Here is a 24,040-nt window from a genome sequence, read left to right on the forward strand (position 1 = left end):
ATACATATCTAGTGATCGTGGCAGTCTACTCAATAACAACAAATATTTTGCAACATCGAGTAGCATGGTGCCTTGTCTGAGTCTATTGGCAACATGCAGCTCCTCCTCAGTGAGAATTTTATCAATCACAGAGTTCTATTGGCTAGTTCTAGCTAAGTCCATACCCTGAATTGTATTCAATACTCGAAAGGAAGTTGACGCCATATAGGTCAGTGGGTCTCTTTGAGACTACCATTTAGCCAATCGCTTCTCTAAGATTGTCATAATCCAGGCTTCAAGTTCAACCATTGTAGCGCAGTTTTCAAACCAACGTTTTTCAAATTGGCTTTGACCCTCTAGCTATCACTTTAGTTGCTTTATCTCTAAGAGATTTGGTTTGGCAAAGCACTTCATTAAATGTCACAGCTAAGTGCAGTTCATCAGCCTCTTCGTCAGAGATGAGTTGCATGCATGATGGGACCAAAAATGGGCCAGCACTGGCTATGGACCTCATACATATAATAGACACCTCCACCACCACACAGCCTCGTGGGCCAAGAGCCTCTTTAATAACTAAATGCAAACTAGATACATCTAATATTGCATGTGTAGTTGAATAAGAGTCCAACGGCACCTTCCCCAAAACCCCTCAAAGGGGTATTACACACATATTGGTAATAAGTGCCAAGTATCACAAACATAGGAGGCAACCCATTGGCTGATTGCCGTGGCCTCACTGCAACTCTCCTACATCTTGGGGATTGGCCCGTAGATGCATTGCTTTTACATATAAACACATTCACACAAGACTCCTCTCTTTCCAACGAGATCCAGGAGATACCATATTTCCTCACTAATAATTCCCCCTAAGAAACGAATGGCTATCCTACGGCAAGGGAAATCTCACCCTCTCAAGTATGGGTCAACTATAATACAAACAATTGCTATGCATTTCCAAGAGTTAATACCACATGTATGATCAGTGGAATAGTGGATGTCTCATCGTGCACAACTAGTTATGTTTCAAAATTAGTCTATGTGCTAGTATGCAAATAGTCTTTCCATGAATTCCAACTAATACATATAAGCATCGTTGCAAGAATCTAGCACTAAGGCAAACCTTGTGCTACTAGATCCCTTATTTCCAAATAGGCCATTTCCAAAATGCTATGCATGGAAATAAAAATTCAAATTTGTATTATTTCAGCCTTCAAATTCTTGCACAAAATCCTACTCCCCCTCATCGTTTAAGTTTTACTTCATTGCATAGGTGTATAGAGGTTGTTTTGTCATGGTTAAATATATAAAGAGCAACAAATCACACATTGTGACAAAAAAATAGGGAAAACTGAGATCAAACCTCATGGTTTGCCACTATCATACGCCCACAAACACTTATTATATTTGTCTCTATTTTTCTAAGGCATATTCCCATTTTTTCTCTTATTTTTCTCAAATTTCTCTATTTTTCTTTATTTTTCCAATTAAAAATTGATATATTTTCAAATTTGTGGCTCTTGATTCTTAGAACAGTAGAAATTTAGATTTTTTTGGCATTTTATCCCATGTGTAATTGTTTATCCCACCTGAAAACACCAAAAACTCCATTTTTCTCATAAAAATGGTGTTTTACGGGTTTCTAAAAATTATTTTCAACATTTTGACTTTATGTTTTTTTTATTTTTTCATTATGAAAATATAGAAAAAATAATAAAAAACATATCTATCAATTTGCATTCCATAAGAACAACATTGGCTCAATCAAATGTAGAAAAACAAGCAATTTTCCTTTGTAAAATAGAATTACCGATTTTTTCCTTCTTTGCGGGTTTTAAAATATGATGCGGGGCTACAAATAAGCCCTCATTCAAGGCTCAGTACATCTTCTAATAGCCAACTCTAGCCCTCCATCGATCCGGGAGTGATCCGGTACCATGCCGAACAAGCATCCTTCAATCGGTCTTCATTCTTCTTCATGGGCATGAACTGTCTCTTAAGGGGAGAGAGAGGGAGGAGAGAGAAAGACTGAATTTGGATCTCTCAAACTAGGTAGCCATTCCATGCGTGGAGACCCACGATAGGGAGCGTAGACAGCGGGAAGATTAGGCATGTAGTCAATTAGGGGGGTTGCTTTAAAGCTCTCCTACCCCCTCCACCAAGAATTGTCACCTCCATTCATGGCGTAACCTTCTGATGAAGTCACCAAAAAAAAAATCCCCCCTCCTATGAAAATTAAATTTTAGGGGCCCCCAAAGGGATCCCCCAAAAGGTACATCCTTTTGGACCTCCCAAGTCTATTTCCACTTGGCCCTCTTGGCCCTTGGTCTCCCGTTCAGCCTATCACCTGCATTCGGCCTCCAAATCGACCTTCAAAAATTCATGAGCATCTGTCTTGAAATCACCCATTGCTAGATATCTCCATAATTCCTATCCAACATGCCCAAAAATTATGAAAACTCCCCAACCGCCATCCGGTGAGTCTTTAAAGCATTTTTGGGCTTTTTCCGCTTAAAATCGTATTGATTGCAGCTTCTGCCTTCGATGAAATCTATTTTTTCCTAGAAATTAAATTTTTTTGGCTATTTTTAAGGACTTCTCAATGTCAAAAATCATCTATCATTGGTGACCATGAGATAGGGCAACTCAGCCCTCAAATCGCATGAACACATCTGCACAAAAATAACCAAAGGAAGCATTAAGCAGATACAAAATAGATATGCATCAAAACACATCACAACTGTCACCCTACCCCCTGACAAAACCAATGCATGAAATCCACAAGGAGTAGGCCTACTATAATCTGACAGAAAGCCTAAAGCAAGTCACTAACCAATTGTTCCAACACAGCCAAGGAAAAAGAACTATCAAAGAGGGCATCCCAAGTGGTGGTCCGAACTACCTACCTAACGACAACTCAACTAGGAGCTCCTACTATGCAAGGACTCCTATAGGCTGATCAACAAACATTATCTTTCAACATATATTTTTTCCTTTTAACTTCTAATTGTCCATACTCGAGCATGTAAAAAGGAGGGAGCTAAGCGTAGTGACCCAAGGAGAACAAGGCATTGGCCCTGGGTCTGACTCGTCCCCAGGAACATACTAGGCCTCCACAAGACAATGTACAACTACTCAAGGATTTTTCTTTCTTTTCTTTCCTAGATTTCTTTTTACAAGGGTTAGAACCCCTTTTTACACACCACCGTATATGTATTTCTAGCTAGATTTAGAACTTTTTCTTCTCTTGATATTTAAGTGCAGGCTCCTCTAACTACCTCACAACTAACAGAGACTCCTAGAACGGCCGCCTAGCAGATCAGTAGAATAGGATCACTAGAACTTCCATTGAAAATAGGTCTTTCAGTGCTGCCTTATAATGCCTTTGCAGGAGGCAATGACTACTTAAACCTCCCACAGACATACATAGCCTAAACTTGGGACTTCCATGCCTCAATTGCTGGTCCCCAACAAACAGAAAGAAAGTACCCCCTAGCACATGTATCATTATTTGCTTAAGGGGAAAAAAAACTCAGAAAGGGGATGAAACCACTTGGAATGGCCACAAGAAGCTCCTCCGTAGCAAAGGCTCCCTCCAACGACTCCATCAACCTATATGATGCAATCTTTAAAACAACAAACCATTAACCGTACTTGAATCAAATAGACATAGGGCCCTCTTGGCCTAAAGAATAGCACATTTGTACTACAAACTAATTGGCCCTCTTGGCCTAAAGAAATAAAACAAACTAGCTCATATAGATCCCTCCTTAGAAGAAGGCAAGTATATGAAAATACGCTCTATTCCAAGGGGAAAAATAGGGCTCTCAATCCTAAACTAAATGCATCAATTTGTGACCCATACCTTCTACATATATAGTAAGAGGCGTACGCATAACATATCTTCTAAGAAACCTATGGGTCTAGGATAATTGTGGTAGATGGGTTTGAGCTACTCTTCGCATTACCCATATGAATTGTCGCCTACCATATAACGCGTGGTTTGATAACATTCCCCACAAATTCTGAGGTCCTGTCACATCATCAAGAGCAACATCTTGACTAGAACCACAGTTGAAGAAAACGTCCTCTTCATAAGCAAAATTGGCTAGTGAATCCGCAAACTCATTCCAAGAACATAGAATCACCTGAAGAGATACGCTCTCAAATTCATCAAGTAGGGTTATAGCAGTTCAATGATACATATGAAGGATAGTATTTTGAACTGTATATGTCTCATTGAGTTGATTTAAGATTAGCTAGGAATCCCCTTTTACTAACAACTGTCGAATACCTCCTTTCTTGGCAATACTCAGTCCCATAATCAAGGCTTTATTCTCTACCATGTTGTTAGTGAATCCTATCTCAAGATAAGCAGCTAATTTCATTATAACTCTACGTCCGAAATCTTCGATAACTACTCCAACACTCCCTTTTTTATTAGGGCCCCTGGACGCCCCATCAAAATATAATGTGTATGTCCAAAATAGGTTTATGCAACCTGCCATTCACAACTTCCCTATTCATAATTATGATAGTCAAAATTCAACACATTGAGAGGATGAACTCACGGCTCCATCCCACCTTCATCATTAAAGACTACATAGACTCTCATTAAAATCTACAAACACTAATGGCTGAAGACCTTAATCTCCCAAAAAAATGTCCTGTCGTCTTGCTCAGTCATTTTATAGCCTTTATTCCACCAGATGAGATTTCCCTAATGATATCACTGCTCTAAGTATGGGTGCTTCAAATAAGGGATCAGTCGACCCGTCAACCTCTATCACTGTTTCCTTGCAGATGTCTGATCAATCATGCATAGACCTGCAAGGCACTTATGTCATTAGCATAGTCAGAAATAATAAGGTTTAATCTTATTAAGATTAACCTTATTCTTAAACTCCACACCCTCAAGATATGCCAATAATGCTATGGATTTATTCTCCCTGATCCTCACAATCCTATAAGGATTGTACCATTTGGGATCCATCTTTCGTGGAAATAATTCTCTATGTGCATCAGAGTAGAATGCTAGCTGTCCTTTCTTAAAAGTGTATTTCTTTGCTTTTAGGTCATGGAGCTGATTCATCCGATGCTTGGTCACCTCCTGATGTAGCAAGCTCTGCAATCTAATCTCATCGAGGTGTGCCAGAGTTGTAAAGCACTTTAAGAGGGCATCCTCGTCACCCAAGGAATGATTGATTGTGAATCTTATCATTGCCAACTCGATCTCTAGAGGTAGGATGCACTCCTCTCCATATACTAACTTGAATGGGGTGTAACCAGTAGCTCGTTTAATGAACGTTGTATTGTATGCCCATACTTCCATGTACAACTTTTTGTCCCAATCTCGTTTCTTTTCCAATACTACCTTAGATAGAATGCCCGAAAGCTGCTTGTTGGTACTTTTGACCTGCCCATTGGCTTGTGGGTTATAGGGGGTTGTTTTATTGTGCTTCATGTGCCAAGCCTTAGTCAGACTATTTATCACTTTGTTTAGAAAATGCGTCCCCCAATCCGACACTGTTTCTTTTCGCGAACCAAATTGACATATTATTTTCTCTAATAGGAAACTCGCAGTTTCCTTTGCATCGTCTTTCTGTGTTGCATGTGCTTCCGACCATTTAGTAAAATAATGACTCGCTATGATAATATATCTTTTTTGTGTAGTGTATGATAGAGTAATAGGGCCCAAAAAGTCAATCCCCCACTTCTCAAACGGAAGGATCCCCATAATAGGAGTGAGTGATCACTTCATATTCTCTCAGTTATCATGTCGTTAGTAGATGTTGCATCTTTTAATGTACTCAAATGCATCATGGAAGATGGCCGGCCACCAATATCCCACCCTCAAGACTTTTTGCGCAGTTAGCCACCCATCAAAATCACCTCGGGTAGAGTCATGGCACGCTTCTAAGATGAAAGGGACCTCGTCAAGAATTATGCATCAGCAATAGATATCATCTACCCCTTGCCAATACAATGTGACTGCAATTATTGTGAATTTTAAAGCCTTTTGCTTAATCTTTCACTTTTTTGAATTTGATAGACTAGCTCTAGTCTCTCCCGTCGACAAATAATGCATTATTGCCACATACCAGGAGGGAGTAGATGCCGTGTCAATCTTGAACAATGAGTCCCACTCACTGCCTTCAACCAGAGCTTCCTTTGGCTCCCCAAAGTCCACAAGGCACTCTATGATACCTTGCAACCTAGGTGGCTTGCTCTTAACTTCATAGTCAAACTCCTGCAAAGTGATTAACCACTTTGCCAAACGGTTGGGCGGTTGTAGCTTATTCATCAATAGTCGTAGCCCTTCCGCCTTCATATACAAGACAACCTTCTCCTAACCTTCTCATAAAGGATGTAGTGCCTAAACTTTTTAGTCACAAAGACCATCGCAAGGCACAAATTTTCCATATAATTTTAATAAGATTCGGATATACCCAGCTTAGCAAAAGCAATTGGGTGATACCACTTCTCTTTCCACATCTGTGCTAAACAACAACTAATGCTATGCATGGTTGCTGAAAAGATATAAAAAATTTCAACGGAATTGTATGGACTGTGAGGCTAGGAAGGATGCCCCTAAGCTCATCGTAACTCCAAGCAAAAATATCGTGGAACTCTTGGATCAGAGTGACATAATCCTCCCATTCATCCACACTAAGCATAGATCCTAGCTTTATTGGCCACTTATCGTATGGCATACCAAGGTCTAGCTCGATAACATTTGTGTCACTTATTCTATCTTGAGCTTCTAATGGCTCATTCAACATTACTTGATAGACGTCTTCTATCGTCAATCCCTTTGTCAGTCAACAATGTCTCACTTGCAGACACATCTTCCATTGTCTCTAACTCTGTAGAAGAAAGGGGGGCTCACTCACTTTGAGGTGATTTAGGATATGCATCGACTACCATACGTCTAGCTAGCACCTCTACCAAATATCAATCTACGAGTGGGTATATATACTTGATAGTCTACTAACACAATATTAGTGAGTTTGGGAATCTCCCAATTCCCATTTTTTGAATACTAAAAAGGTGGCACCCAGATAACATGCCCATAAGTTTCTCAAAACTATATGATGTGACCTATCATTGGAAAGAGCTTGAAAAATGGAATATATTGAGCGATAGAGCGCTTGATTTTTGGAGTTATCGTGTTCAAGTTATGACAAATCCAAAGATTTGACCACATGTCCCAAACTTATGGGAAATTCCCATATTCCCCAATATGGTGTTTACTTGCAAAATCCAAGGTTGGCCAAGAAATACTTGGTAACTAGGACGCCTTGCAAATCGGATTACCCTAAAGTCCAACAAGCATTGTACATTGGCAGTTGTCACGTGGCCTTTAGTAATGCAGCCCTTCAATTGTCACAGACTATCGTTAGTAATTCTAAGGATTGTGGAGGCATCTTTGTGAATCGCAAGACCCAACCTCTCCATGAATTCAGAACTCATAATATTAACTGAGGATCTTGTGTTGACGATAGCATTATCCACTAGAATCTCATCAACATAGGTTGCAACCCTTAGGCAATGCTTTTCGGCATGTTCAAACCAGTCATCCCCTACCCATGCTATTCCCAAGGGTTCTACGATACACCCCGTACGCAACATCTTTTTAAATCGTACGCAACATCTTTGCGCACGATGATTAAGAGGCCTTGGTTGGTGACTACCTTGCTGGAGGGAACTAATCTTGCTCTAGCAGGTGGCTACTAAATGGCTGGACTTCCCGCAAATGTCACACTTGACATTTGGGAAATTACATGGATAATGTTGCTCACCACACCATTTGCAGCTGAATCTAGAGGGTGTACCCTCTTTGGGACATCGACTCCCTATCAGATTTTGTTCTTTCTTTAAGAAATTGACGTCAACAGCTATTTTTCAATATTGTTCAACGATCATACCTATGTAGTGCTTCATCATGTCCTTAACTTCACTAAGGACATTTGAAAAACTCGACTCATAGCCTTGATCATCTACTCATCGATTCCTTGGCCGCACAATTTGATTAGGCATTGCATGCTGACCCACAAGAATGATGTTAGTATTCGCTGCATGGCCTCCCACATTTGGAGGTATCTAACTAGCCATAGGCATAGTCACACTAGGCGGAGCTGGCAATAAAGGCACATTCAACACCATGTTCCCTCTCCCATTAGGGTTGGCCATCCCTATCCCTTGGCTTCCACTTCCATTGATCAATTGTAAATTATTTCTCAACACTAGACCCATATTGGGATTGGTTCAAGAAGCATAGGCTACTTGTAGTTAGGATTCTATTTCTTGCCCTCGTCTGATGGCAGTGTCTATATCCGCCAAGTTGACACTACTCAGCTACACGTGGATGTTAAAATTAAGACTATGCAAGAAGTAAGCATAGGCTACTTGTAGTCACGATTCTATTTCTTGCCCTCCTCTGATGGCAGTGTCTATATCCGCCAAGTTGACACTACTCAGCTACATGTGGATGTTAAAATTAAGACTATGCAAGAAGTATTGTAACTGGGCAATAGGTGGGTTAGGGATAGAGGCATCCAATTTACAGAAAACCTCTTTGATCTTCTTGGCATACGCTCATATATCTTCGTGTGGTTCTTGGCGTGTCAGATTCAACATGCGCAGCCAATATTGGCCACCCCTCTTAGGGGTGAACTCCCTTTAGAAGGCTTCATAAAATAATTCCATGGTGGTTATGGTTCCAACCTCAAGGCCACCCCTCTTAGGGGTGAACTCCCTTCGGAAAGCTTCATAAAATAAGTCCACGATGGTTATGGTTCCAACCTCAAGGCCATGATACCATATAGCTGCCCTTCCCTTCACGGCTCATGTTGAAGAACATCATTAGATGCCCTTCCTCTTAGATGCAGCAATTAAACATCAGCTTTTGGAACTCCCTTGTATGAAGCTTCACATCCTCTTCCACTAACCCATTAAAAATGGGTAGGGGGAAACCTAAGGATGGCAAATCCGCCGTTCTTGGAATTGGAATATGCAAATATGTCACATGACTCGAAGTGGGTAGATTAATTGGGAGGGGGAAAGTACTAGAACTTCCACCTCCTTACGGACTTTGATTCGGGCTAAGGTTACTAAGACCGTGCCCTTGAATAGGTTTAGGACTACTCCTTTTAGGAGAATAATGGCTATTGATTTCGGCCCTCTGTCTAGCCCTCTTGGCTCTCTCGTGTTTTTGGAGTTTGGCTTGAAGGATCTCTTCAAAGGAAATTAACTAACAATTAGGTCCCAAAAGACCCTAGATTTGAAAACCACCACTTTGAGGTGGCTCTCAGCAAACACACCACTGATGGGACCAAAAATGTGCCGGCACTAGCTATGGCACTAGCCAGACCTCATGCATACTCATGCATACAATTGACACCTCCACCACCACACGGCCTCACAAGCTAGGAGCATCTGTAATAACTAAATGCACACTAGATACATCTAATATTGCATTTGTAGATGAATAAGTGTCCAACAACAGCTTCCACAAAACCCCTCAAATGGGCATCCCACACATAATGGCAATAAGTGCCATGTATCACTGGCATAAGAGGAACCCCATCTATTGATTACCGTGGCCCCACTACAGCTCTTCTACATATTGGGGATTGGCCCCTAGATGCACGAATTTTACATATAAACACATTCTCATAAGACTCCTCTCTTTCCAGCGAGATCCAAGAGATACCATGTTCCCTCACCAATAATTTCTCCCAAGAAGCAAGCAACTATCCTACGACAAGGGGAATCTCACCCTCTTAAGCATGGATCAACTATAATTCCAACAATTGCTATGCATTTTGAGGAGTTGATACCACATGTATGATCAATGCAATAGTGGATGTCTCATTGTGCACAACCAGTTATGTTTCGAAATCAGCCTATGTGCTAGTATGCAAATAGTCTTTCCATGAATTCCAACTAATACGTATATGCTTCATTGCAAGATTCTAGCACCAAGGTGAACCTTGTGCTACTAGATCCCTTATTTACAAATAGGTCATTTCCTAAATGCTATGCATGGAGAAAAAATCAAAATTTGTATTATTTTAGCCCTCAAACTATTGCATAAAATCCTACTCCCCCTCACCATTTAAGTTTTGCTTCGTTGCATAGGTGTATAGAGGTTGTTTTCTCATGGTTAAATATATAAAGAGCAATAAATCACACACTATGATAAAAAAATAGGGAAAACTCAGGCCAAACCTCATGCTTTGCCACTATCATATGTCTACAACCACTTACTATACTGTTCTTATTTTTCGAAGATGTATTCCTATTTTCCCTCAATTTTCTCTATTTTCCTCTATTTTTCAAATAAAAAATTGATATATTTTCAGAGCTATGGCTCTTGATTCTAATAACATCAAAAATTTAGATTTTATTGGCATGTTATCCCAAGTGTATTGGTTTATCCCACTCAAAAACACCAAAAAGCCCATTTTTCTCATTAAAACTATGTTTTACGGGTTTCTAAAAATTATTTCCAATATTTTGACTTTATGTTTTCTGATTTTTTTATCATGCAAGCATATAAAAAATAGTAAACAACATGTCTACCTATTTTTACTCCATAAAAACAACATTGGCTCAATCAAATGTCAAAAACAACCAATTTTTCTTTGTAAAATAGAATTACCGGTTTTTTCCTCTTTCGCGGGTTTTAAAATCTGAAGAGGGACTACAGATCAGCCCTCATTCAACACTCAGCCCATCTCCAAACAACTAACTCTAGCCCTCCATCAATTTGGGAATGATCCGGTACCATGTCGGACAAGCATCCTTCAATCGGTCTTCATTCTTCTTCATGGGCATGAACTTCCTCTTAAGGGGAGAGAAAGGGAGGAGAGAGAAAAACTGAATTTGGATCTATCAAACTAGGCAACCATTCCATGCGGGGAGACTGGCGATACAGAGCTTAAACAGGGGGAATATTAGGCATGCAGTCAATTGGGGGGCTTGCTTTAAAGCTCTCCTATCCCCTCCACCAAGAATCGCCACCTCCATTCATGGCATTGCCTTCTAATGCAACCATCAAAAAAAGATGCCCCTCCCCCCACAAAAATTAAATTTTAGGGGCCTCCAAAATGAGCCCCCAAAAGGCACACCCTTTTAGACCTCCCAAGTATATTTCCACTTGGCCCTCATGGCCCTTAGCCTCCTGTCTAGTCTATCTCCTGTGTCCGGCCTCCAAATCAACCTCCAAAAATGCATCTATCTTGAAGTCCCCCACTGTCGAGTATCTCTAGAAGTCCTGTGCGACATGCCAAAAAATTATGAAAATTCCCCAACCATCGTCAAGTGGGTCTTTAAAGCACTTTTGGGCTTTTGTCACTTAAAATTGTACTGATTATAGTTGCCGCCTTCGATGAAGTCTATTTTTCCCCTAAAATTCAAAATTCTTGGCTATTTTTAAGCACTTCTCAGTGTAAAAAATCATCAATCAATGCGTTCATGTAGGAGCTTGTCATAATGCTCATTAAGATATTCTTACTCTTCCCAGGATAGTGAATATAACAAATAATACTCAAGTTTCTTCCTAAGGAATGTGCCCATGTTCGAAAGGACGTAGGCACGTGCGAATAATTTGAGTTTAGCCTCCTACTTGGTCAAGCACTCTATGACACTTCTATGTTCAATGAGGGCTTGTTTGGTTGCTATCTCATGTAAGGTTTTGGGAGTTTCCCTAGGCTTTAGCATAGATGAGGGCTCAAGCCTAGATGAGCAAGATTGGTCACTACTAGGATTGCTCATGTCCTTGGGGTTTTCATGTTTCTCCTAAGGCTTTCCCATTATTGTGTCATGGATCTCCTCAAAAGTGACTAGTATAGTTTCATCAACTTGTTGTAATAGTGTTGTATCCGCTCTTGATTAGTCCATGTAAGTTCTGTTGTCGGTGGATTGAGCATTGCAAGAAACCATTGATGGTAATGCTTGCTTCGCTTTATTAGAATACACGGATGTGTCTGAGGTTTCATCGCCATAAAGAGAGATGGAAATGGGTTCATTCATGGGTGGACTCGATGCTTTATTGCTCAGCTCTTCAACACTCTTTGTCTCAATCTTTCTGGTTTCTATAGCCACTTGCAACTGTAGTTGTTTTCATTGTTTTCTCCTCATTTTCTTGGGTAATCGAGGTGTATCCTTTAAAGACTTAGTACCCTAAACTAGGTCAATCGTTGATATTCTTGGTTGGGCCTTAGTATTCTCTTTTTTTGGTATGTCCTCATGGGACATAGCCACAGCTTGTTGGATAGCCTTGCTAGGTTGTCAGCATAAAAATACCTCTCTTTTTGGAGAGTCTGGCTCTTTGGTCAATTCCCTTCTGTTTAGCCCCTCATCCAATCGCATTGGTAGTTTCTTCTAGTCAAGCGTTTACTCTAGAATCTTGTCCCTACCCATTGGAACATGCCTCCATTGCTTCTTATCAGAGCGCGGGTGTTGTATTTAGAACTATTCTTCTCTTGATGTGGAGGTTAGGGTGACTCTAGTGTAGAACCAAGAGACAATTTAGGGTTTCTGTCATGTAGAATTGGATGAAACTAACTGAAGAAGTCAGGGTTGTATTGATGGGAAGCATAGAGATCTAGGATTGCAGGGTCTTGAGTGAGGTAGAATGTGAAATACACGGGATCTAGAGCATGGCAGATGCAGAAGCTATGGAGGTTGAAAGAGGAAAAAGAAACTCATGAAGACATTGACCCTGACTAGGAAAAATTATTACACAAGTCAATTAGGTTCCACGATTGAGACTCGAACTCATAAACACAATCTTGTGTATTGATAGTGACATGACACTTTACTAGAAAGAAAAGAGTACTATCATTGCATTACAAAAAGAGTGTAAGTACAATGCTTTATAGGAATTGAGTGGTGGTACTTTCTCCTATCATGCATATGGGATTCTGGTCCTGAGCCCTCATTGCTTCTCACAAAGGGACTAAAGTAGGTGTGATTGCAAATATCTCAACACCCCTCCTCAATCACAACCAAAAGTACAAAGTGTGTAGAGGCTTTAGTGAAAGCAACACCTGCAAAGTGTGGGCACACCATAAACATGGAAAAAACACCAAAGGATGTCACAAAAAAGGCTAAGTGTGGGTACCACAAACATGATGGACATCCAGAGGCTGTAGCAAGGACCTCACAAAGTGTACAGAGGCTATAGTACAAGGATAACTGATGGACCAAAAAATGGGCCGGCACTGGCTCATGCACTAGCCGGGCCTCGTCACTATGCACAAGACAACCCCTCGGCCTCGCGGCGAGGAGCGTCTATCAAAATCTCTACCTTCCTAAACATTGCGTTTGTAATACGTTGTAGTCCAACTGATCCTAACCCAATATTACTCCTTAGAGGGAGTCCCTTGCACATAGCCAAAAGGCTCGAATCACATACACATGGGGTTCCTCCTACGGCTGAATGCCGTCAACCCTCTGTGACTCTCCTACACCTCGGGGATTGGCCCCTCGATGCGTCGCTCAACATATAAACATTTCGCACAAAATCCACTCAAGGTACCATTTAATCGTATACAAGAATGTACCATTGTCCTTACTTCTCTTTTCCCTAGACCCCACGACTAGCCTATGGCTTAGGGTGTCCTGTCTCTCACTCAACGTAGGTCAATGTCCTAATGAAAACAATTGCTATGCATCCAGGATTTCTGATACCTTTAAATATTTCCATGATTTATGCATATTGTGGATGCCAAGTGCTCAAACAATTATGAAATCAATACTGTGCACGTGTGGAAAACATCCTTTCAATGACTTTCAACTACCGATCTTATGCGGCGTTGCACAAACCTAGCACCAAGGGAAACCCTCGTGCTACTAGGCTCTTATTTTATAATTATTATCAGTCCTAAATGCTATGCATAGAAATCAACAACTTTTCCATCATCTCATACGGCATTTAGACATGTTGCAACTACCCTACCCTCCCATCGATCAAATGTTGCATTGTTTTAAGAAAATGCTTTGAGTGCTGTAGACAATTTTGGGGGTCTCGGATGACATTTATTTGGGAGATCAAGGTCTTCTGCCATCACTGCCTACAAATTTTGACGAGCATCCCTGTTGAATTCAATGATGATGGAGGGATGGAGCCTACAGTCCACCCATTGAATATGTTGAATTTCGATTACCGTAATTACGAGTAGAGTTCCGGATGGCGGGATGTGTAAACCCTTTATGGACGTACACCTTGTACTTTGATGGGGCGTCCAGGGGTGCATGCAAAAAAGGGAGTGTAGGAGTTGTCATCCGAGACCCCCGACGACGTATTGTCATGAAGTTTAGGGTGATGCAAAATTGTCTACAGCGCTCAAAGCATTTTCTTAAAATGATCAACTGCCTTCCTCTCACGGTGGCGGCCCCTAAGTCATCAATAAACACCTTCAACTCTTCAGGGGATATGTCACCGAATGTCTTATCTGCTATTCCTTGCCACGAACCCGGCGCATTGCATAAACCAAAGGCCATCACATGGTACGCAAAAGTACCAAATACAGTGATAAAAGTTGTTTTCAACTTATCCTCTTCTGCAATTGCCATTTAGCTGTATCCTGCAAAGCAATCCATAAACGAATATATCTCCCTACCCGCTAATTGATCCAAAATCTGGTCAATAAATGGCAACGTGTAGTAGTCCTTAACTGTCTGCTTATTCAGCTCCCTAAAATCTACACATAAATGGATTTGATTATTATTCTTCTTTCTAATCACAACTGGCGAACACCATTCCGTGTGTTGCACAGGAAAAATCAAACCCGCTTTTCGAAGCTTCTGTAGCTCTTCAAACAGCCCGTCCCTCAGTTCAAAAGGCATACGCCTTACTTTCTGCCGTACAGGACGACTGCCCTCTTTCAACGGAATTGTATGAACAGCAAGACTAGGAGGGATGCCTCTCAATTGATCATAACTCCAGGCAAAGATATCACGGAATTCCTGGATCAAGGCCACATAGTCCTCCCTTTCTGCTGAGCTGAGCATAGAACCTAATTTGATTGGTCGCGAATCATCAAGCGTACCAAGGTCTAGCTCGATAACATCTGCATCTCTTATACGATCTTGGCCCTCTATCGGCTCGTTCAAAGTGATCTGATAGATGTCTTCCGTGGTGGATCCCTCTTTGGACTCATCACTTGATGATGTCTCACTGCCAGATAAATCTTCTAATGTCTCCAATTCTGTAGAAGATAGAGGAGCTCTCTCACTCCGCGGGGACTCAGGATAAGCATCAACCACCACACGCTGGGCACCTCTGCCGAATATCAGTCGACCGGCCGGTATATCTACTTGGCAATCCGCTTGCAAGATGGAAGGTCGTCCGAGTAATACTTGGTAACTTGGACGCCCTGCAAAACGAATCACCCTAAAGTCCAACAGGCATTCTACATTTGCAACAATGACATGGACCTTAGTAATGCAGCCTTCTGGCTGTCTCAAACTATCATCTACCATTCTGAGAATTGTGGAGATATCTTTCTGGATCGCAAGACCCAACCTTTCCATCAGTTCAGAACTCATAATGTTAACAGATGATCCCGTGTCGACAATGGCATAATCTACTAATATCCCATCGACATAGGCTACAACCCTTGGGCAATGCTTCTCAGCATGGTCGAACCAGTCATCACCAACTCGCGCAATACCCAAAGGTTCTACGATATACCCGGTATGTAGGATCTTTCTAAATTCCTTGCGTACTCCTGGGGAAAGCTTAATAAGCTGTAAAAGATTCACATCCGGCTTGACTTCACAAAGAGAGCTCACCAAATCGAATTCATGATAGTTCGATAGAGCTCGCTTTTCACGCCAAACCATCCGCTCTTTAGGTCGTTGAACCGACTTTATTGCCTCTTTCTTAACTTTCACCTTCTTCTTTGGTGGTTCCTTATTAGCTTTACTCTCTACGGGCTTCAAAGGTCCCCCTTCCATGGAAGGATCCAAAATTTGTGTTCCTTTGTCGCCTTGTTTAGGGTTTCCGTCGACAGGCTTATCCTTGTCGGCTTCTCTACCCTTTTGACCTCTTGTAAGTACAGCTCGCAGATTAGAGGTTTCAGCATCATTAACGCGTACAGCCTCAATCAAACTAACCCCACTACCACTTGGTAGCTCCTCCATTGTAGTCTTTGGTCGTTGAAGTATTTGTTTAGGCCCGTCTTCTCGCTGGGAATCATTTCCTTGGGCACGATGATTAACAGGCCCTGGTTGCCGACTTCCTCGCTGGAGGGAAGTTATCTTACTCCAGTAAGTAGCTGCTAAATGGCCAGATTTTCCACAAATGTCGCACTTAACATTTGGGCAATTTCTTGGATAGTGTTTCCCACCACACCATTTGCAACTAAACCTCAAAGGTGCACCCTCCTCTAGGTATCTACTTCCTATCAAATTTTGTTGTTTTTTAAGGAAGTTGACATCAACGGCTATTTGCCTATACTGCTCCGTAATCATATCGGTATAATGTTTCATCATGTCCTTAACCTTGCCAAGAACATTGGAAGAACTCGACTCATAGCCTTGGTCATTACCGTGTCGTTCCATCGGCCTAACAATTCGATTAGGCACTGGTTGTTGAGCCACAGGTATGGTGTTAGAATTGACCGCCTAGCCTCCACCACTTGGAGCCATTTGACTGCCCCTAGGCATCGACATGCTAGGGGGAGCTGGTAATAAAGGGACATTCTGCATCATGATCCCTCTCCCATTAGGGTTAGCCATTTCTATCCCTTGGCCACTACTGCCATTGGCCATTTCCATATTGTTTCCCAATACTAAACCCATATTCGAATTGCCTCGAGAAGCATAGGCTGCTTGTAGTCAGGATTCCACCTCTTGTGCTCGTGTAATGGCAGTATCTATATCCCCCAAGGGGACACTACTCAACTGCAATTGGATATTAAAGTCCAAACCATGTAGGAAATATTGCAATTCGGCAGCTGCGGGGATAGGAATAGAGGTGTCCAACTTACCGAAAACCTCTTTTATCTTCTTCGCATACGCATGAATATCCTCGTGTGGTTCTTGGCAGGTCACATTGAGTACACGCAACCAATATTGCCCACCCCTTTCAGGGGCAAACTCCCTTCGAAAAGCTCCATAAAATGCATCAATGTTCAATATGGTTCCGGCTTCTAAACCATGATACCATATAGCGGCTCTTCCTTTGAGAGTCATATTGAAGAACATCATTAAATGTCCTTCTTCTTGAATGCGATAGTTAAACATCATCTTTTGAAACTCCCTGATGTGGAGTTCCGCATCTTCCTCAACTAGCCCATTAAAAATGGGTAGTGGGTAACCTAGAGCCGATAAATCCGTCGTTCCTGCTGGAATTGCAATAGGCTGCGCCATGACAAGGATTGGACTTGCACTAGGAATAGGGGACGGTGGGGTTACACCTCCTGTACTTGACGTGGACTGGCTTATACAAGGAAGGGGAGCACTAGAGCTTCCGCCTTCTCCTAAGTTACTGCTTGTGGCCCCAAGACCACTAGATCCACTCCCTCGTAAGGGTTCAGACCGCTACGCTTAGGGGAATATCTCCTAAAAATTTCAGCACGTCGCCTAACTCTTTCGTCTCTTTCTTGCTTTTGGATTTCTGCTAGACGATGCTTATCAATAATTAACGGATCAATCTCAGTATCCTTTGGCATAAACTGCTAGTTGGTCCCTAAACAACCAGGATTCCAGAATCGCCACTTTTAAGCAGCTCTCGGCAGACGCACCACTGATGGACCAAAAAATGAGCCGGCACTGGCTCATGCACTAGCCGGGCCTCGTCACTATGCACAAGACAACCCCTCGGCCTCGCGGCCAGGAGCGTCTATCAAAATCTCTGCCTTCCTAAACATTGCGTTTGTAATACGTTATAGTCCAACTGATCCTAACCCAATATTACTCCTCAAAGGGAGTCCCTTTTACATAGCCAAAAGGCTCGAATCACATACACATGGGGTTCCTCCTACGGCTGAATGCCGTCAACCCTCTGCGACTCTCCTACACGTTGGGGATTGGCCCCTCGATGCGTCGCTCAACATCTAAACATTTTGCACAAAAGTCACTCAAGGTACCAAATAAGGGTGTCCAGGAATGTACCATTGTCCTTACTTGATTTCCCCTTTGGGATCCGCGTCTACCTACAGCATGGGTACCTCACTGCCTCTCAACGTAGGTCATGTCCTAATAAACCAATTGCAATGCATGTCCAGGAGCTGGTCACTGATATTTTTAAATTCTTTTCATACTCTATGCATTTGGTGGATGCCTAGTGCTCAAACATTTAGCAAAATAGTATTGTGCACAAGTGCAAAACCATTCTTTTAATGGTTTCCAACAAACGTTCGTGCTTCGTTGCATGGGCCTAGCACCGAGGTGATCCTCGTGCTACTAAGCTCTTAATTTTAATTATCATCCGTCCTAAATGCTATGCATAGAAATCAGCAACTTTTCCATCATCTCACACAACGTTTAGACATATTTCAACTTCTCTACCCTTCCCCGTTTAAATAGTGCATCGTTGGATAAGTTTATAGGGTATTCTGACATCATTTTATGTGTAGAAAGCGGAAAAAAACACACTAGAACAAGAAGGTGGGGTTGAACTGAGGCAAATCCTCATGCTTCATTCCCCACAAACATTCACAAACATTGTTCTCATTTATCCCTATTTTTCGAAACCCAAAATGTATTTTTTCCCTATTTTTTAGGGTTTTTTCACCCTTTTCTTGTATTTTTCCTTATTTTTGTGCATTATTTAATTACTAAAAAATTAAAAACAGGTTATGGGCTATGGCCCTTAGTTCCTTCTTGCAAAAAAATGAAAGTTTAGTTGATGTTCCTATTTACTTTCCCATTTTTATGCCAAAAAACCATCATTTTCCCTTGATTTTTCATGTTTTTCGTGTTTTAATGTATTATTTTGAACCAGAAGATGCATATTTTTCTGTTTTTCTGATTATGACCAGCAAGAACTCATGGAAAACAGCAACATGAACAATTTTTAGCCCACATGAAAAACATTTCATCAATCAAAAGCTATAGAATCTCAAATTTCCTTTGAAAATTTTAAATTACCGCTTATTTGCGTGTTTCGGGTTTCATGTCCATGGCTGCAAATCTGGAAATCAACAGCACTTCATGTCAAGCACAATCACCAATTACCATTTCCAGCCCGTGGAGCAATCCGATCCATGCTGGACAAGCCTCCATTATTCTTTCTTCTTCCTTCTTCTTCCCACATGAACTTGCCTTTAGAAGAGAGAGAGGGAGGAGAGAGAAAGACTGATTTTCTATCTCAGCATTCAAGCCATCAATTGAGGAGTGAAGGACGGTGATAAGATCCACAGACAGGAGGGAATGAAGCCCCATAATCCATTAGGCAGGGTGTTTGTAACATCCATGATGCCCTCTCTCCATCCATGGCGAAAAAAACGGCGCCCTCTGTTGATCACGTTTTTCCATTCCTCTTTATTCTCTCTCCACGTTTTTTGCTTCATAAGGTGCATACAATTTTTCGGGGGGGGTCCAAACTCAAAAGGCATGCTCAAATTTGGCCTCCCAAGTGTCCACATTTTCATATCTTGACCGTTTCCTTGGCCATTTCCCCATCCAGACTCCGAATTGAGCTCTGAAAAATCTTGGGCGTCCGACTTGGCATCCCGCATTGGCCAATTGCTCGTGTCAACCCGCACGACTGTCTGAAAAATTATGAAAAATCAACAAGTGTCACTCAGGCGCCTTTAAAGCACTTTGACGCTTAAAATCGTCCTAGATCGAGCCACCGCCTTTGACGGTGAATATTTTTCCCTTGATATTCATAATTTTTAGCTATTTTTAAGCACTTCCCGTCACCTAACTTCCGCTCTCATTGGCGACCACGGGATAGGGCGACTTAGCCCGTCGAATCCACGAACATATCTGCACATAAACAATCAAAGAAGCATCAAACTGATACAAAACAAATATATAATAAAACTCAGCACAATGATCCCCCTACCCCTGGACAGAACCAAGGCATGACATCCACAAGGAGTAGGCCTAGCATCATCTAATAGAAGATCCGAAGTGAGTCAGTAACCAACTGCTCCAACACAGCCAACCTAAAAAAAACCTATCAAAGAGGTTGCCCTAAGTGGTAGTCTGCGCTACTTACCAACTAAAAACAACACCACTAGGAGCTCCTGCAAGGCGAGGACTCCTATAGCCTGATGAAAGAGTATTTTCTTTCAGTACATTTCTTCTTTTAGGGTTTTTATTTTATTAACATACTTGGGCATGTAAAAAGGAGGGAGCTGAGCGTAGCGACCCAAGGAGAACAGGGCTTCGGCCTCAAGACCTGTCTCGGCACCCAAGAACCTACCAAGCCCTCGCAAGGCGACACTTAATCCTTTTCTAATGCTCACTTTTATTTTCGCTCCAACCTTCCTTGTTTTTTCATTATTTTTTTCAGCAAGAAGCCACCCCTAGGAAGACAAGGTATCGGCCCCAGGTCTGATTCGTCCCCAGGAACCTACCAGGCCTCCCAAGGCAATGATCAACTGCGTATATATTTCCATTTCTTTTCTTTGCTTTTCTTGGGATAGGGGTTATAACCCCTTTTTACACACCTTCGTATTTATATCCATCTTCTAGGATGTCCAGAGTTTCTTGGCATCATCATTATTATCTTCTGGCAGGCTTCTCTAACTGCCTCACTACTAACAAGAACTCCTAGAATGGCTGCCTAGCCGGCTAGTAGAACAGGGCCACTAGGACTTCCTTCTAAAACAGGTCTTTCGATGCCTGACAATGTCTTTGCAGGAGGCAATGACTACTCCGACCTCCCTCAAACATACTTAGCCTGAACCTGGGACTTCACGCCTTGGTTGCCGGTCCCAAAAAAAAATATCTCCCATCGACAAGTACAAAGACACATATAATAGGAAAGAAAGGTACTCGTAAAGGAGAGATATCACCTGGATTGGCCACAAGAAGCGTCCATTGATGCCGCGACAAAGGCTCCCTCCAAGCTTGCCTTCAAACCTGTCTAGCACAGAACTTAAAACAGAAACCCAATTAAACGCACCTGCACTAGACAGGGAAATGGCCCTCTTGGCCTAATGAAATCAAACAATACTACGCATAACATCCACCTGGGAACAATCATGATAGACATCAAAGCATACCATTCCCAGGGAAACAGGGCTCGTAGCCCTAAACTAGGTGCATTAAATTATGACCTATCCCTCCTGCGTAGATCGCAAGAGGTGTTCGCATCACATGTCGTCTAATCAGTCTATGGATCCTAGATAATAAAGGCAGATGAGTCTCGCTTACCCTCTACATCACCCAAATCAACCATCGTCTGCCAAAGAGGGCATGTTCAGAAAGCATACCCCACAAACGACCGGGTCCTGTCTCACCATCAATAGATATATCGAGACAAGGGCCACAATTAAAGAAGAGGTCTTCTTCATACGCAAGATTAGCCAAAGAATCGGTAAACTGATTCCAATTCCGTGGAATCAGCTGAAAAGACACTCTATCGAATTCGTCTAGCAGGGCTATGGCAGTATGATGGTACATACAAAGGATGGGGTTTCGTACCATGTATGTCCCATTGAGTTGATTTAAAACCAACTGAGAGTCCCCTTTCACCAATAACTGGCAGATACCACCCTTCTTCGCAATATTCAAACACCCATAATCAGGGCTTTGTATTTTGCCATATTATTAGTAAAATTCGCCCCGAGATAAGCAGCTAACTTCATGACAATGCGTCATCGGGGGTCTCGGATGACAACTCCTACACTCCCTTTTTTGCATGCACCCCTGGACGCCCCATCAAAGTACAAGGTGTACGTCCATAAAGGATTTACACATCCCGCCATCCGGAACTCTACTCGTAATTATGGTAATCGAAATTCAGCATATTCAATGGGTGGACTGTAGGCTCCATCCCTCCATCATCATTGAATTCAACAGGGATGCTCGTCAAAATTTATAGGCAGTGATGGCAAAAGACCTTGATCTCCCAAATAAATGTCCCGCCTTCTTGCTCAATCACCTTGTATCCTTTGCTCCACCAAATGATCTTTCCCTGATGATACCTCTGTTCCAAATATGGGTGTTCTAAATAAGGGATCAGACGACCCATCAACCTCTATCACGATTTCCTTGCAGATATTTGATCGATCTCGCCTAGACTTGCAAGGCAGTCATAGCATTAGAGCAATCAGAAATAATAAGGTTTAATCTTATTAAGATTAACCTTATTTTTAAATTCTATCCCTTCAAGGTCAGCTAACAAGGCTGTAGATTTATTCTTTCCTATTCGAACGATCCTATAGGGCCCATCCCATTTAGGCTCTAGCTTGCCTGGAAATAATTCACGTCGTGCATCATAATACAGAACAAGCTGCCCTTTCTTGAAGGTATATTTCTTGGCTTTGAGGTCGTGTAATTGCTTCATTCGGCACTTCGCCACTTCTTGGTGCGATAAGCTCTGCAGTTTAAGCTCATCCAAATGTGCCAGTGTCGTCAAGCGCTCAAAAAGTGCATCTTCATCGCTCAAAGAATGATTGATGGCAAACCGAATAGTCGGTAGCTCAATTTCTAAAGGCAAGACACACTCCTCCCCATATACTAACTTGAACGGGGTATGGCCAGTGGCTCGTTTGAAGGTCGTATTATAGGCCCACACAGCCATGTATAACTTTTTATCCCAATCCCGTTTCTTTTCCGACACAATTTTAGACAGGATGCCCACAAGCTGCTTGTTGGTGCTTTCAACTTGCCCATTGGCTTGCGGATTATATGGGGTTGTCTTGTTATGCTTGATTTGCCACATCTCTGTCAAACCTTTGATCACCTTATTCAGGAAATGGGTTCCGCGGTCCGACACTAATTCTTTCGGCGGACCAAACCGCATATTATCTGCTCTAAAAGGAAACTAGCAGTTTCTTTAGCATCATCTTTCCTTGTTGCACGTGCTTCTGACCACTTTGTGAAGTAGTCAGTTGCTACAATGATGTACCTCTTTTGCGTAGTCGACGACGGAGTAATAGGACCCACAAAGTCTATTCCCCACTTCTCAAAAGGAAGTATCGCCATAATAGGGTGAGTGGTTGTTTCCTATTCTCTCGACTATCATGTCGTTGGCAAATATCGCATCTCTTAACATACGCAAATGCATCCTGGAAGATGGCAGGCCACCAATAACCTGCTCTTAAAGCCTTTTGTGCTGTAAGACGTCCAGCAAAATGGCCACCACAAGCAGAATCATGGCACTCTTCCAAAATAAATGGCACCTCGTCAGGCATCACACACTGGCGATAGATATCATCAACCCCTTGCCGATATAATGTACCTGCGATCAAAGCAAACTTTAATGCTTGCTGCTTAATTTTCCTTCTCTCAGCTTTAGATAATTCGGAACCCGCCTCTCCTATTGATAAATAATGCGTTATTGCAGCATACCAGGAGGGAATAGATGCCATATCTATTTTGAATAACAACTCCACGTCACTACCTTCAGCCACAGATTCTTTCGGCTCCCCAAAGTCCACAAGACATTCCACGATGCCTTGCAACCTTGGTGGCTTACTCCTGATTTCATAATCAAATTCCTGCAAAGTGATTAACCACTTTGCTAAACGATCAGGCGGCTGTAGCTTATTCATCAATAATCGAAGTCCCTTCGCTTTCGTATAAAGCACGACTTTCTCATAGAGAATATAATGCCTGAATTTCTTGGTCCCAAAGACCATCGCTAGACACATCTTCTCCATGTAGGTATAATTGATTTCGGATACCCCCAGCTTTCGACTAGCAAAAGCAATCGGGTAGTACTAAATACAGTGATAAAAGCAATCCATAAACGAATATATCTCTCTTCTGCAACTTATCCTCTTCTGCAATTGCCATTTGGTTGTATCCTGCAAAGCAATCCATAAACGAATATATCTCCCTACCCGCTAATTGATCCAAAATCTGGTCAATAAATGGCAACGGGTAGTAGTCCTTAACTGTCTGCTTGTTCAGCTCCCTA

This window comes from Lygodium microphyllum, chromosome 26 (assembly GCF_053477565.2).
Source record: "Lygodium microphyllum isolate KBCC chromosome 26, Lygodium_microphyllum_v1.1.10, whole genome shotgun sequence".
Classification (NCBI taxonomy): domain Eukaryota; kingdom Viridiplantae; phylum Streptophyta; class Polypodiopsida; order Schizaeales; family Lygodiaceae; genus Lygodium; species Lygodium microphyllum.